Source organism: Coturnix japonica, chromosome 2 (assembly GCF_054131305.1).
Source record: "Coturnix japonica strain WE chromosome 2, WE-NBRP24, whole genome shotgun sequence".
NCBI classification, from domain to species: Eukaryota; Metazoa; Chordata; class Aves; order Galliformes; family Phasianidae; genus Coturnix; species Coturnix japonica.
Genome location: NC_140664.1, coordinates 64,594,035 through 64,608,812, shown reverse-complemented (window position 1 = coordinate 64,608,812; position 14,778 = coordinate 64,594,035). Strand labels below are relative to the sequence as shown.

Genomic DNA, 14,778 nt, shown 5'->3' with positions numbered 1-14,778 from the left:
CTAGAAAAATTAAAGAAATAACTGTATTGACTGCTTATGACATGCTTTTTATTCATGTCTGACAGAGGAAAGAGGAAGAAAAATACATATAAAACTATAAATACAATGAATCCACATAGATGATTTACTGGCATTGTGTTTTTATACTTTAGGTTTTTTTAAGGCAATGTTTCTCATAAAGAATCTTCAAGGAACTTTTACTAATCTTTCCTCAAACTAAAGGATGACCCAAATCTTAACCAAATATATTATCCAGTTAAATCAGTTATGAAGCTTCAAAACTGCAGCAATACAGTTTGCAATCCTTTTTTTCTCTCTCTTTGTAGTTCTCAACTTCAAAGACTCAGTTTGCTTAGACATTTGCATATCCATCTGGGAAGATTATGCACTGTGCTCAGATTTAATTTTTGTTGTCATTTCAGTGTTGAGGTTTTGCTCATACTGAGCAATGAAATTTCTTTCAGTCTTCCTTTGCCAGTCTTTCTCTCTGAATGCTACTAAAATATCCTAAGAAGTTTTTTTTCTGGTTTTATTAAGAGCCTTCCAAGTGACTGGTCACTAGAGATGTTCCTCAAGGGTCAGCATTGGGGCCTTTATTGATAATCTTCATTGATTAAGATTAAGGTGTAAGATTACATATGACGCTAAGCTGTGAGGAAGTGTGAGTCTGCCATTGCATGGTAACTTATTGTTACCATGTCTTTATATTCGTACTGCTCTGTTTAATAAATACTTGAAGAAATAGACAAGTAAACAAAATGTTATAATCAGATGCAAGATTTAAATATTAATGAACCATATATCTCAGACATATAAATTTAATGATAACATAGCTTGTAACTTTCTCTTTTCATAGTTTTTGCTAGATTTACTTCTGATATGTTTGCTTTTGAATGGTTACACACTAACCATGATTCACTAGTTCAGTCTTTACAGGTGTTCATTCTAAGATGACAAACTTTGTATCAGATTATATATATACTATTGTCACCTATCACTATTCCCTTTACATTAATTGTTAAAGAGATAGTGTCTTTAGAATGATAAATAACCCATAGCAGCTTAAAAAAAAAACAACAAAAAAACACACAAAAAAAACCCCAAAAAACCCACTATTTATTTGGATTTCAAGATTGGTATTATTTCTCATTAGTCAGATAGGTATAATTACCTATTTCTTTTATCAACTGACTATAGCAGAGTGAAGGCATAGAGCTTCTGAATCTCATTTGACAGAATTCCATAGTTATTCAAAGAGAATGAGTTAACATATGGCACATACTGTCTCTAACCTCCATTTATATCCAATAAACAGAAAGTTTGGGGAGGTACCAAAAGAGGAATGTTCTTTCCAGTGGAACACACCTTCAGGGGTTAGAAGTATTTTCACAAAGGTCAAACCAAATCTAGCAAGGGCTCTGTTTTGTATCTTAAAAGTCAAACTATCAGTTTTAGTAAAATACTGCTTTTTAGCTTCCCTCAAAAATTATTGCTATAACTTACTCAGTTCCAATTAAAAATAACTTGCAATCTGAATTTCTTGAAACTTTAGGCTGAAAGCTTCTCAGTAGTTCAGGTCTCTTCACTTTTACTATCTGAAAATTCAAGAACTTTGATGCTTAAATAAGGCACAGTAATGTAACAATTCAGTCATCCAGCACGCAGACAGAAGATAGTGAAAACCATAGGAAAACTTATAGGCTATTGAAGAAGTAGGGATGCTGTGAGAAGGAATAGGCTACCTTCTGTTTTGCTGCATGCACTACAGAAGACCACGAAATTTTTCAGCTACCATATGTGGCAAAGATGTGCACAAAATATTTTTGAATTATTATTGAAGAATTATTATTCTTACATAATCATAATTTATGTGTATGACTTAATATATTAGCTAATTCCAATCACTGTATCATTCACTGACCAAATAAAGCATGTCAGAGAGAGTTCTGGATATTTCTCCAGGTGCAAACAACTTTCTCAGTGTGATGCCAACACAGACAGATATTTTGGATGTGGTTTATTTTGGGCCAATTGTATTCTGTTCCCATTCACTGCGCACATTTTTTTGTTTGGAATGCAGAAAGTGTTCTCCCAGAGCACACCTGTCTGGGTTTCACTCAAAAATAAGACAGTGCCAGTACTTGGAGACTACTCAGTGAAAGAAAGCATGTTGAGTGAAGATCAGGACATTTGTTTCAAAAGCAAGATCCCAGACAGCAAGTGTAGCAGTACTTTAGCAAAAATTGTCATCACTGGATTTGAATTTTATAAGTAAAGCAACACAAGTCCTTTTCTATGCTAAACACAACACTGAGAGCATTTTAACATTGCACGTTTATAACTAGAATAACCTCCACAGAAGAAAAATGTTATCTTTATCTGCAAATAAAATATTTTAATTGTGATGTGATATAGCTCTCTATCATTAAAGCTATAGCTTCTATATCCAAAGATAAATGGCAAAGCTATATGAGGCAAAGTGGAGTTCAAAATTCACAGTAGACAACAATATTTTTTTCTTTTTTTTTTTTTTTTATACTGCCAAAGTACCCAGTGTTCTATTATAAACATTCCTGTTCATTGTAGGGGACTTGGACTAGACAACATTTGATGGTCTCTTCCAATTTTAAAGATTCTATGATTATACATTGAAATAAAAGCTTCATTTCACTGTTTCCACCATGTTAAGTGACTGCTAGTTAACTGCTTATTATTTGTGTACTTGCTGACCAATACCTGAATTAATTGTCCACATTTTTCACACACACTTCATAGTATCATATATTCTCTATATTCTCTATGTAATATAGAATAAGTAAAAGATCTGAAAGCTCAGGCTCAAAACCAAAGCTTCCAGGATTAAGAAAAATTACCTCCAGTGTGAGGTTTACAATGCTTATGGTCAGTGAATAGAAGTTTATTGTGGCTTTAAAGTTCATTCTGCCTATCAGTTACAATGCATCCTGACTGTTGAATTGTTCTTCTTACATATGTAGTTGAGGTTTTTTGGGTGTGTGCATCTGACTTAATTTAGCAAGCAGGTATAGATTACAGAACCATTTGCTCACTCTCCTTTCAACATCCTCTTGATTCTGTTTGGGTTTCAAACTTTTTCCACACACACATAGAATCATATAATCACTAAGGCTGGAAAAGACTAAGATCACCTACTCAAATGGGTAACCCATCACTAAGATGCCCACTTAACCATGTTTTTAAGTGTCAGATCTATTTGTTTCTTGAACACCTCCATGGACAGTGACTTTACCATCTACCCGGCAGCCTATTCCAATCCTTGGCCACTATTTTGGAGAAGAAATCTTTCCTAATATTCAACCTGAACCTCCTCTGGTACAACTTGAGGCTATTGCCTGTCCTTTTATCAATAGATACCTGGGAGAAGAGACAGCATCCATACTAATAATCTAATGAAAAACATAATTAAAAAAAGGAAGACCAAAATAAATGTATTCACTGGTAAATAAAATGTGCATTTACTATTTCTTCTTGTATCTTAATGCTCCAATTTATTCATGGAAAGAAACATGTCAGTTTAAACAATTTGTATATGAAGTCTAAGTACTTTAAAAAAAAAAAAAAAAAAAAGGTGTTATTTCAGCTGCAATGCTGTTTTCCAGCAGCTGAATGGCAGCTTGCTTTTCATTATCTTCACAGCACATGTGGGGGTGTTTCTTGTTTTCTGTTTAATTTTTCTTTTTTTTTTTTTTTTTTTTTTTTTAAATCTATATGTAACTCTTATTGGAAGTCATTTTTAAAATTAAGCCATGCATTTCCTGAATTGCTCCTTCCATCTTTGCCACAGTACTCAGCATGTGGACTGGCAGAGCTGGCAGAATGCGGATGAGCCAAGACACAGTAGCACTCCAGATTTTCCACACCCCACATTTTCCTAGTCACATAACAAGAACTGCAGTCTTTGTGGTCTCCTCTTTACGACAACAACAAAAAAAAGGATTTTTATATCCAGAATTAAAAACTTTCCTCTCAGTTCAGATGCAGAAATCTAGCTGATAAACACTTCTTTTCAAACCTTGGAATAGAAGTTCTACTGTCATGTGAAAAGGAAATGCTGGTGCAGGATATGAGGTATGGATTTATGGAATCTCACTGAGATCTGAATTTTGATATGAATCTTAATATAGATTTGTGGTTCCTTGAGGTACTGTTCAGCTTTTGACATTGTTGAAACCTGATGTTAAGTTGCCAAATGTAATAACATTTTAAACAGACACTTGGATTAAAAATTATAGCAAGAATTCCACACTTAATTCTTCATTTTTGCAGTGCTGACAAAATCAGTAAGACAACGTCTTGAAATATGTTGGTTTTTTTTTTTTTTCAGATGAAGAAAAAACCCCAAGAAAAATCATCAATCATGGATGAATGAGGCACAAAAACTGTCATTGCCTTCTATGATGAAATGACTAGATTTGCACATGAAGAGAGGAGAATGGATGTCATTTAAATGGATGATATCATCAAGGCTTTCCACGTGGTCTCTTATTGCATCCTTAAGATAAAATTACAGTACTATCATCCAGATAGATAACAAAGTGAATAATAAACAATTTAAAATAGTAGTGGCAAATGGTTTGTACTCCACCGGAGGCTGGCTGCAGACAGAGTAGCATAGTGGTCTGTAAAGGACAAACTTATGACTTTCTGGAGTGAGCTTGGTATGCCTCAAAGCCTTGCAGCATAAGTAAGTCCATCACCATGACAACCAGTCAAAGGCTGATATCAGCAAGTAGGGTATCCCATCCTCCAGTGGGCTTTCCCATCTTCTAAGACAGTCTCGACCACAATTTTTTTTTTTTTTTACAAACAAATTATTTAGAACTTACTTGTTTATGACTTTGAGACTGTGAATCTGCAAACCTAGGAGGTATAAAGGAATGACTGAGAACAACACTGGAGGTCATCTTTTATTTCATTATCTTCTTGGTGGTAATTGTTTCTGTTTGCTGTTTTGAGACTGTAGCATCTGGACTAGCATTATCACAGTTCACCACCCCTCTTCCAGCACTGTGGACCGATACTGGAACTCCTCAAAACAGGACTTCTTTTTTGTGTTCATATTTCTGACTCTTGTTCTTTCTCTATTTTCATCTGTTTTCCCTTTTTCATTCTTCTTCCTCCATAAAATTAAGAAATTTCAAGGCTTATTTTGGCTTCTTAAAAGCCATATCACTGGTACAGTTGTTAAGGTGTAAAGTTGTTAAGTAGTTGCAGGCTTATTTTAGTCAAAGTATAAAAGTGCTAATATTTTGGGGACAATTGTGTGCCAATATTATGGAGTAAATATAGTACATAGATTCTCATTAAAACTGATGTTTGTGTGCAGACCTTTGCTTAACATTTTACCTTAATCTAACCAGAGATACTCATTAATCTAGTCACCTCTTCCTTCCCCTTGCAGGCAGGATATGACAAGATCTACACTAATTCATGATCCCTATTGATTACCTGGAAGAGATGGATAGCCTGCTTATCAAGTCTGTAAATTATTTCAAAGTGATCCAAATTGTCAATACGTGAGAAGCACTCAAAGTCAGAAATTCCAGATGAGGTGAGGATCTTAGTGATAGCAGCAAAGATTATTTGTTATTGCAATAGTGGGCGCACACCCCCTGTTGGTAGGGGAGGAGTTGCGCACCAGTCAGCGAAATCCATTCCGTTATATACTCTAAGCCCGACGCAGGTAGTGCTCTCCTGGCTCTTACTCATTGGTTGAGAGGTTGAGAGTCTCAGGCTCACTATCTCCCCGATGCTGTGGCTATGATACGTTTCAATATAATGTGGTTACCAACCTGTTGGTTTTTTTGGTTTTTTTTTGGTTTTTGTTTTTGGTTTTTTAATGTACTGTACCATGAAACAGGAGGGCAATTTTTCTTGGAGCATGTTCACTCTGTCTTGTACTATGCTCTCCCTCTGCCTGGCACAATTGTCTTATCTTGTTTCTGTACTTAGTCCTACCCATGTCAAAATGCCCCACTAGTGGAAGAAAAACAAGCTACCCCTGTGAGTGCTCCCTGAAGTAGTGGAACTAAAACTGTGGAACTAAAGGTTCAGCAAAAGCCTACACTACACACAGGAAATGTTAGCTCCACAACAAAGACCAACATTACGTACTGAAAGTACTTGCTTTACTGCAAGAACACAATCTACCTCTCATAAATATACCTGGAGTCAATGCAGAAATTCAAGAGTGAGAAAGATTGGAGAAATGGGCCAGCAAGAACTGCAAGAAAGTTCAACATGGGTAAATGATATTTTTGGGTGAGCTAAGCCCTGCAGCAATACAAGGTGGGGTCTAGGTGGTTCTGGATCAGCTCTGTTGTTGATAGGACAGTGACCTTGCCAGTTATCAAGTTTTGCAGATGTTTGAGTTTGGTTGTAGGTAGGTGTTCCATTTGGGCTCTGCATCACGTGCTGGCCATGTGGATGCAGTGTGCAAGTGGAGAAAACCCTGGAGACAATAAAAGCTGAAGGGAGCAAGTAGTTAGTGGGTTCAAGAGGAAAAGTGTACTTTGAAGAGGGGGATGCCCTGCTGTTACTACTAATTGAGTCGATCGCTGACATGTTCTTTCTCCTCCTACTTAGTGCTTCATCCATCTCTCAAGGATTGGTAAGTAATATTGCACTTGCTTAAAGGAGCTTCTGTTTTAGCATACCAGGGTTCATACAGCATTTGCTTAGAAGATTCTGTGTGCCACTTACTAAGTGTGTACCTATGTGTTTGTACGTTGAATAAAATGTACAATCCTAAGTACTGCCCTGAGTGCGTAGTTGCTTGCTTCTGCTTCTTAGATATCCTGCCCCTCAGATCCGAACATATTACAAAACATCCATGAATACAGAACTATAATTAGTTCCTTCTAAATAAGTTAACAAGCATGAGGTGGTTGAGATATATTTATTAAACATTAATGACACAGTTACTTATCTATAACCTCTTCCTACAGATCCACTCAGTACCACTTATCTAGGTGGCATTGGAAGACAATGGCTCCTGCCAGTGCAGGTATGTGAGTATAGGAGACATTTTGGCCACAGAAATTCACATTTATATGTGTTACCCAAATATCTTCAGTGTGGGAGAATGGGCCAAAACTCCTGAAAGACGGCTGTTCTCAAGAAATCGCTACTATTTCTTACAATAGCTACAAAACCACAGAAATGACCATATAGACTTACATGGAAAATGAACAGGTTCTTACATACTGAAATTCAGGAACGTTATGGTTTCAGGTCCCATTTTTCTGAACTGCACTCTTGGGAACAGATGGAATGTAGCAGATTTCTAGTCCATTTCTCACTGATGGGTAAAGCCACTGAAAAAGAGATGCTAGGCAAAATGAAGCAAAACAGCATGCATGCAAAAATCCTGAATCTTCTGCAATTCTGCAATTGAGCTTTGAGCCAGGTCATATCATTTAAAAAGCAAATGCAGCACAAAAATATTGTCTTTAAAGTCTGATTTTCAATACTGAAATTATTCAAATTCACAGCACTCTGAAGTTTGACCTTTAATGTTATTGTCCCATTTAATTGACCTATGTAGTTCTACACCGCTATATGTTGAAAGTAAGAGAAGTGACCTGGATTAAAGAACTGGATTAAAAGGCAGACAAGTGGTATGCCACAACTGATATTGTCAATGCATTTTCCTCAGTGTCTTTGGCAGCATAGTGCAGGCCTGGAAAAAGGGAAAGTTCCTAAACACCTGCAATGCACTGATGATATCATCATGTGGGGTAACACATCTGAGGAAACTTTTGAGAACAAGAAGAAAATGATCCAAATACTTTTAAAAACCAATTTCTGCCATAAAGCAAAGTAAGATTAAGAAGCCTGCACAGGAAATGTGTATGAAAGTAATGCCTCCTATGTACTTCCATGGAAACTACAAAAGATGCAAAGAGCACAATAACCCTATCTAATAGAGCACATTCTCAGTTACAAAACATTCCTTTTCAGCATGACAACCACCATTATTTGTGGTTGATGCCCTGACCTTGGAGACTTTCAAGATGAGGCTGGATCAGGCCCTGAGCAACTTGATTGAGTTGAGCATATCCCTTCTCATTGCAGGGGAGTTGGACCTTTAAAGTTCCCTTCCAGCTCTACGGATTATATGATTCACAGAATCACAGAATTGTAGGGGTTGGAAGGGACCTCTAGAGATCATCGAGTCCAACCCCCCTGCCAAAGCAGGCTCCCTACACCATGTCACACAGGAAGGCATCCAGGCGGGTCTTAAATATCTCCAGAGAAGGAGACTCCACCACCTCCCTGGGCAGCCTGTTCCAGAGCTCCGTCACCCTCACTGTAAAGAAGTTCTTCTGCACATTTGTGCGGACTGCTCCTTTGCTGCTATGTCATGTGGCAACAAAATTTAATGGAACATTGTCACGAATATTCAACCTCTAGTGCCATGCTACCAACATCTGTTTCTGACATCATGGACCAATACAATAAAATAGGAGATACTACTTTAGAAGCAATCTTTGTATGTCCTTACCAGCTAGCAAAAAGGAAACACAAGCCTTCCTAGGAGTCATTGGGTTTTGGAGAATACATATTCTGAATTACAGTCTGATTGTAAAGCCTCCATATCAAGTGACCAAGAAGAAGAACAATTTCATATGGGGTCCTGAGGAACAAGACTTCTAACAAATTAAATGGGAAACAATTCATAAACTACAATGAAATACTTGGACCAGTGGAAGCAGGACAAGATGCTACAAAAATGCTCTACACTGCAGCTATGAAGAATTTGAGTTTTAGCTTTGGAAGCAGTTGATTCTAAAGCACCAGCTCCTCTTATCACTCTGACTATCTGTACTGGGTTGAATGTTCAGAGGGTCCACTCTATACATTATGCAGCTCATGCTATATAGAATAAATGTAAAGTGGGTTGCACTGATTATGCAATGACCTTGAATAAAAAACCCTAGTAGTCCAGGAGTCTTGGAAGTGAATGTGAGATTACTCAAAAGCAAAGATTTTGTAACGTCATCAGAAGGGGAGGTTACACGTGTTGAAGAGATCCCAATGCAAAATAAGTTATCAGGGAAAGAGTAGCTGAAGGCCTTACACTGATACTGAAGTGATGCACACTGTTGGGACGGGCAGCAGCGAGAAGAGGCGAAGGAGAGAATAACAGTAACCAAAAATCATCAAACCATGACTCTATCATAAAATGGAACTGAAATTTACATGAGAATGATAAGGAAACCAGGGAGACAAAATAGATTTTAAGAACATTTCAGAATTGTGTCTACTGTCTGGCATTTCCAGAGAGTCCTCTAGTTCTATGTTTCTTCTGTTGATGTAACATTCACAGTGTTTTCTGAAGACAAAAGAATGATCATGGAATTTCACAGAATATTAATTAGCTTTGCTGCAGTTTATTGCAACTGAGTGCACTGTCCTCAGAAAACAGCTTACCAAACTAACACTGTCCCTTTTTATGTTTATTTCTGACTGTACTTGATTTTCTTAAGTGCATTGCTAAAAATTCATGTTTAATTAAAAAAACAAAATGGAAAGACTATATTAGCTTCATATGGATACTATCCAGTTCTGCTCAGGTGCTTTTACTTTGTCTAATGATTTAAAGTAAGAAGGCAGTATACTGTATGTTTTGATGTTCTTGTTTTGCTTTGTTATTTGATTCTTTTGTGAGTCAAAGTGGTAAGAATACTAGGGAAATTAATTAAATATAAATACTTAAAATGTTCAAATAAAGAAGATATAATAATAACAAAACTTGAGCATAGGAAGTTCTGTACTAACATGCTGACAATCTATAAGGTAGAGGGTGACAGACACTGGAACAGGTTACCCAGAGAGGTTGTGAAGTCACCTTCTTGGAGATATTCTAGACCTGGCTGGACACCTACCTGTGAGACCTAGTGTAGAGTACCTGCTTTAGCAGGGGAGTTGGCCTCCATCTCTTGAGATCCATTCCAACCCCTGTGATTCTGTGAAAGATAGAAAGGAAGACATAGGAAAACAGAAATCAGTGAGCTTCATGTATGTGCCTGGGAACAAATATTTTTAAAATAACTCAAAATTTCATTAAAGAAAATCAGATTTTGCTACTAGTTTAACAATAACAAAAATTGAAAGAGGTTACATCACACGCATAGGCTGCTCCAAAACACCTCCTATTTTATTACGTCAACCCAATGTCAGAACGTCAGCCATGGATGCTGGTGTCATGACAGTCAAGGTTGGATCTTCCCAACAATATTCCATCATATTCTGTCACTATGCAACAGATAACAACAGGGGTTCAAAATGGTATCTGACATGAAAGGGCATACGAACAAAAGTTGTGTCACCGAACTCCTCCATGAGGAAAAAATTGCAGCCATTAGTACTCATGATGCTTGCTGAACATTTATAGAAGTCAAAGAGTGGATATTGGCACAGTTGGGTTGTGCATGGTGCAGCAGTGGCAACATCTCTGCTGGTGCAGATTTTGTTGAGTACGGTATGCAAGCTCTTGTTCATCACTGTCAAAAATGTATAGCTAGTGTTAGCGAATATGTTGAATATGAGTGTTTTGTAGTTGATAATTTGCTCTATCAAATTGTTTTGTTGTGCTTCCTGTATCTGTTGTAGCTTCCATGGAAATAAATAAGAGGCATTAATTTTGAAGCTATCTACATGTAACAGCCAGAAGGAATGAATTCTGTATTTAAAGAGAATAACAGTCATTAATACATTAACAATATCCAAGTTAAAAATAAATGGAGTTAAGAAATCAAAATATCACACTGATGTCTATATGTATTAAAGCTGGCTAATTATTTTCCTTGTACGCATGACTCCTTTTTGTAGAAGCTGTTAGGAAAACACAATGATTCTCAGTATTCTTCACAATCCCTGTGACATAGGTCTTTGAAAAGCAGCACTGCAACTTTTTCTAAAATGTAATTCTGTAACGTTATAGAGATTTATTTCTATTTAAGCATGAAGGATACCCATGCATCACTCCATCTTCCATTCTGTTGTCCTAATAAATGTCATAGCTTGGGGTTTCTAAAATACACTGTGTATCAGGCCATACAAATTTAGGTCAATCTGATGTCCCTTGAAAGTGATTTACTCATTCTCAATAAAAAAGAGGAGGAAAGCACCCAGTTCCCCAAGACAGCATTCCAGCTTCAGACCTGTAGTCAGCTTTGGCCAGAATTTCCTCTCTGCCTCAGTCTGAAAATTTTCATGGTCTTGAAGCAGATACATAACTCAGGATTGTAGTTGGAATGCCTTTTATGGTAGTGTTTGTTTTTATTGCTAATAGACAATACTGTTGCGATCACAGAACTTTTTTAAAAAGTAGAAATATTGGGTTTTCAGGTCAACATAACTGCTCATCAGTGCACATCCTCAAGAACACACTGCCTGTGAGCCAGTGAGAATTACTGAAGAGATTTCACTCATCAGAATATGCTTGGAAGTTGGCACATCAACATGCTGTACAGGACAGATGCATTTCGATTGGATGTTTCTTTACTTTCAACCAGCCAAATAAATAGCTTTCATTCTTGTTTAAATTAACAGGGTGGTTAGAGAAAGTAACAATCTACTAGACTCCTGAACAACATATTCGCAGGACACAATTCACCCTCTGCCCCAAAATGGTGGATCTCAGCTGAAAGATTTCTGGGATGTCCACCAATGAAAACTGAAGTTCTTCTTCAGATATAGATGCAATTCTTTCTTTGTCTCTTGGTTGTGTTGACTATGACTCTATTTTCTCCCCCATCTCCCACACCACTGGGGGGTGGGGGAAATAATATTTTGTTGTACTAGCTGAAACTGCTCCTAATATCAATTATTATTACTGCAACATATTTTCTTTTGTACTGTGGCATGTTGTCACCTTCCTCATACAACCTGAATGACTTTGGGCAGGTACAACTCCATGGAGCACAATTAACATACATAATAGAAAAGTTTATGTAGCTCTGTGTTAGTTCTTTCGTAATTGAATTAAAGTTAAGAAAAGCTCCATTGAGCAGTTAGTTCTAGTATGAAGCTGAGTATTTTGCTTTCATACTTTATTGTTTTGTACTCTACTGCCAGAAAACTATTTTTCTACCTGCTCTGCAATTACACAGTTGTAGCTTATATGCTGTCCAAAGGAAGTAAGATTGCCCTACTGAAACGTTACTCTTCTCTCAAGGGTGAAATAAAATCCATTACATTTAAATACACACTGCAAACCATGCACAGTAGTCGCTGTGAGGGAAATATTATATATAACAAGACATCCATTTGAGAAAGTGAGACAGATATATCTGCAAACTATTGTCTCATTCTCTCTCTGAAGTCATTGTATCTGTGCATATTGTTTGAAAGTTAATTTTGCTGGCATAACAAGAAAATAAAGAAAACATATCTGCACAGAACAAGTCACAGCTATCTACAACACCACAGCAACATATCTGGTGAATACTAGTGAAGGTATTGAACAAAGTCTGATATAACTCAAGAACAACCCAAACTAACATTTCTACTCACAAGGGATTATTTTTCAAATACTGTCACACATGTCAAAATGGGAGGAGGGCAGGGTCAAAGAAAAATATTAATTTAACATGCATCTCCTAAATACAGACAGATACACACATTCCTATAATAATACATTATTATGTAATTATTGTGTAACATACATACATACTCACTCACATTAACTTGTTTAAAATCAACAAGACATAGTCAAGGTGTCTTATCTTGCCTCCATTCTTTTAAATAACAGGTTCAGATTAATATTATTTAGCCATCAGCTGTTGTATCTCATGCTAAAACAGAGGACTTGAAGGGAGGGACTGGAAAGTCTGGACTAAACAAGAGGTTCGTTAGAGACTTTTGTAAGAGACATAACAAACAAGTCACTTTATAAAATACAGGTGTCTCTGAATTAAAGTAATAGACTAGTTAATTCTGAACTATGTTTGCCTCTGAAGTTAGACTATTCATCCAAACGTACCTAAGTACAATTATTATATCCAAAACCAACATCCAGGGACTTATAAAGAACAGGCAGGCCCCTCAACAAGAGATAAGTGCCTTGAGGAGAGTGGAGCTCAGAAAGAGCAAACCACTGCATAAGAACAAGGCAAGGGATGAGAAACTGTCCTGTGAGCAAGCATAAGAGGTGGACAACTTGCCATCCCTGAAGAGCCTGCACTGCTGCAGATACACACACTGCAAGCAAACACTTCACATACGAAGTCCTTTGACTGCTTTGAGGAGACTGCTTGAACTATCCTGCTACCTACTGAAAGACTGCTAGAGAAGATTTATACATTACAGCACAAAACTAATATAGACAACTATAAGCCAATCACTGAGTGATGCATAATTGGTTGTTGATTGTTCTGTATAAGTAATGAAGCTGAGCAAAACTGTGATCATAGGATTAAAGGCTTCATATATTATATATATGTGTGTGTGAATATATATATATATATATATATATATATATAACACCTTTGAGTGAATCTACACCAAGAAATTTAGTTGACATTTGCAGGAATATTAGTTTAATTACATGCATGTACTTTACTTTTCACCTGTATTCTTTCTTAAAATAAATAAATAAATATAATCACAATATGGATAAACAACCAGAAGACAAAAAAAGAACGCTAAAAAATTTAAGGTCAGAGAAGTACATTACTTCATGAATATAGCTAAGACCGTGCCTTAATATAAATAACATCAATTCAAGTGGTTGATTTTCCTGGAAAATTAATTACAACCTTCAATTTTCCTTATGCATCTGACAGTGCTCTTGTCATCTCCTGATGAAGAAAATGCTGTTGTGAAAGTTCTTCAGTATATGACATAGTCATATATATATATATATATATATATTTATTACATAGTCATCTTTTTTTTTTTTTCTCTAAAACATCTGTAGGATGATGCCAGTGCTCAGTCAGATACATATTTCCTGTTTCAATATTTTACAGAAAGACACATGGAAATAAATGGAGATATATATCCACTATCAACAGCACCTGTTAAAGAAAACACTTATTCAAAGGATGGTGAGTAAGGCAATACCAAGTTCAGAGGGAGCACTGATCTGCCAGTGGGAAAAAAGGTGCTACAGAGGGACCTGGATAGACTGGATCAATGGGCCAAGGTTAACTATAGGGGTTTCAAAAGGGCCAAGTGTCAGGTCCTGCATTTTGGTCACACAACCCCAGGCAACCACACAGGTGGTGGGGAGGTGTGGCTGGAAATCTGTCTGATGGAAAGGGGCCTTGGTGTACTGATGGACAGTCAGCTGAATGTGAGCCAGCAGTGTTCCCAGGTGGCCAAGAAGGCCAATGGCATCCTGGCTTGTATCAGGAATAGTATGGTGAGCTGGACTAGGGAAGTAATCCTGCCCCTGTACTCAGCACTGGTGAGGCCTTACCTTGAGTATCAAGTTCAGTTTTGGGCACCTCAGTGGAGAAAGGACATTGAGGTGTTGGAACATGGAAAAGGGCAACGAGGCTTGTGAAGGGCTTGGAGAATACACCTAGAAGGAACTGGGGCTGTTTAGTCTGGGGAAGAGGAGGCTGAGGGGAGACCTTATTGATCTCTTCCAATAACTGAGTGCTTACAGCACAAGCAGGGTAAGTCTCTCCTCACTGGAGGCAGGATGAAGAGAAACAGCCTCAAGTTGCACCAGGGAAGGTTTAGGTTGGTTATCTTTACAGAATGGGTTGTTAAGTACTGGAA

The 14,778-nt window shown here is 37.1% G+C and overlaps 1 long non-coding RNA gene across 1 annotated transcript in view; it reads left to right on the top strand.

Moving 5' to 3' along the window:
- Positions 1-6,794, top strand: part of LOC116652913 (uncharacterized) — a 38,993-nt gene extending 32,199 nt beyond the window's left edge. The window contains exon 4 of the long non-coding RNA XR_004306144.2: positions 4,364-6,794. This is a non-coding gene — a long non-coding RNA (uncharacterized LOC116652913). The remainder of the gene's footprint in view (positions 1-4,363) is intronic.
- The last annotated feature ends 7,984 nt before the right edge of the window (positions 6,795-14,778 follow it).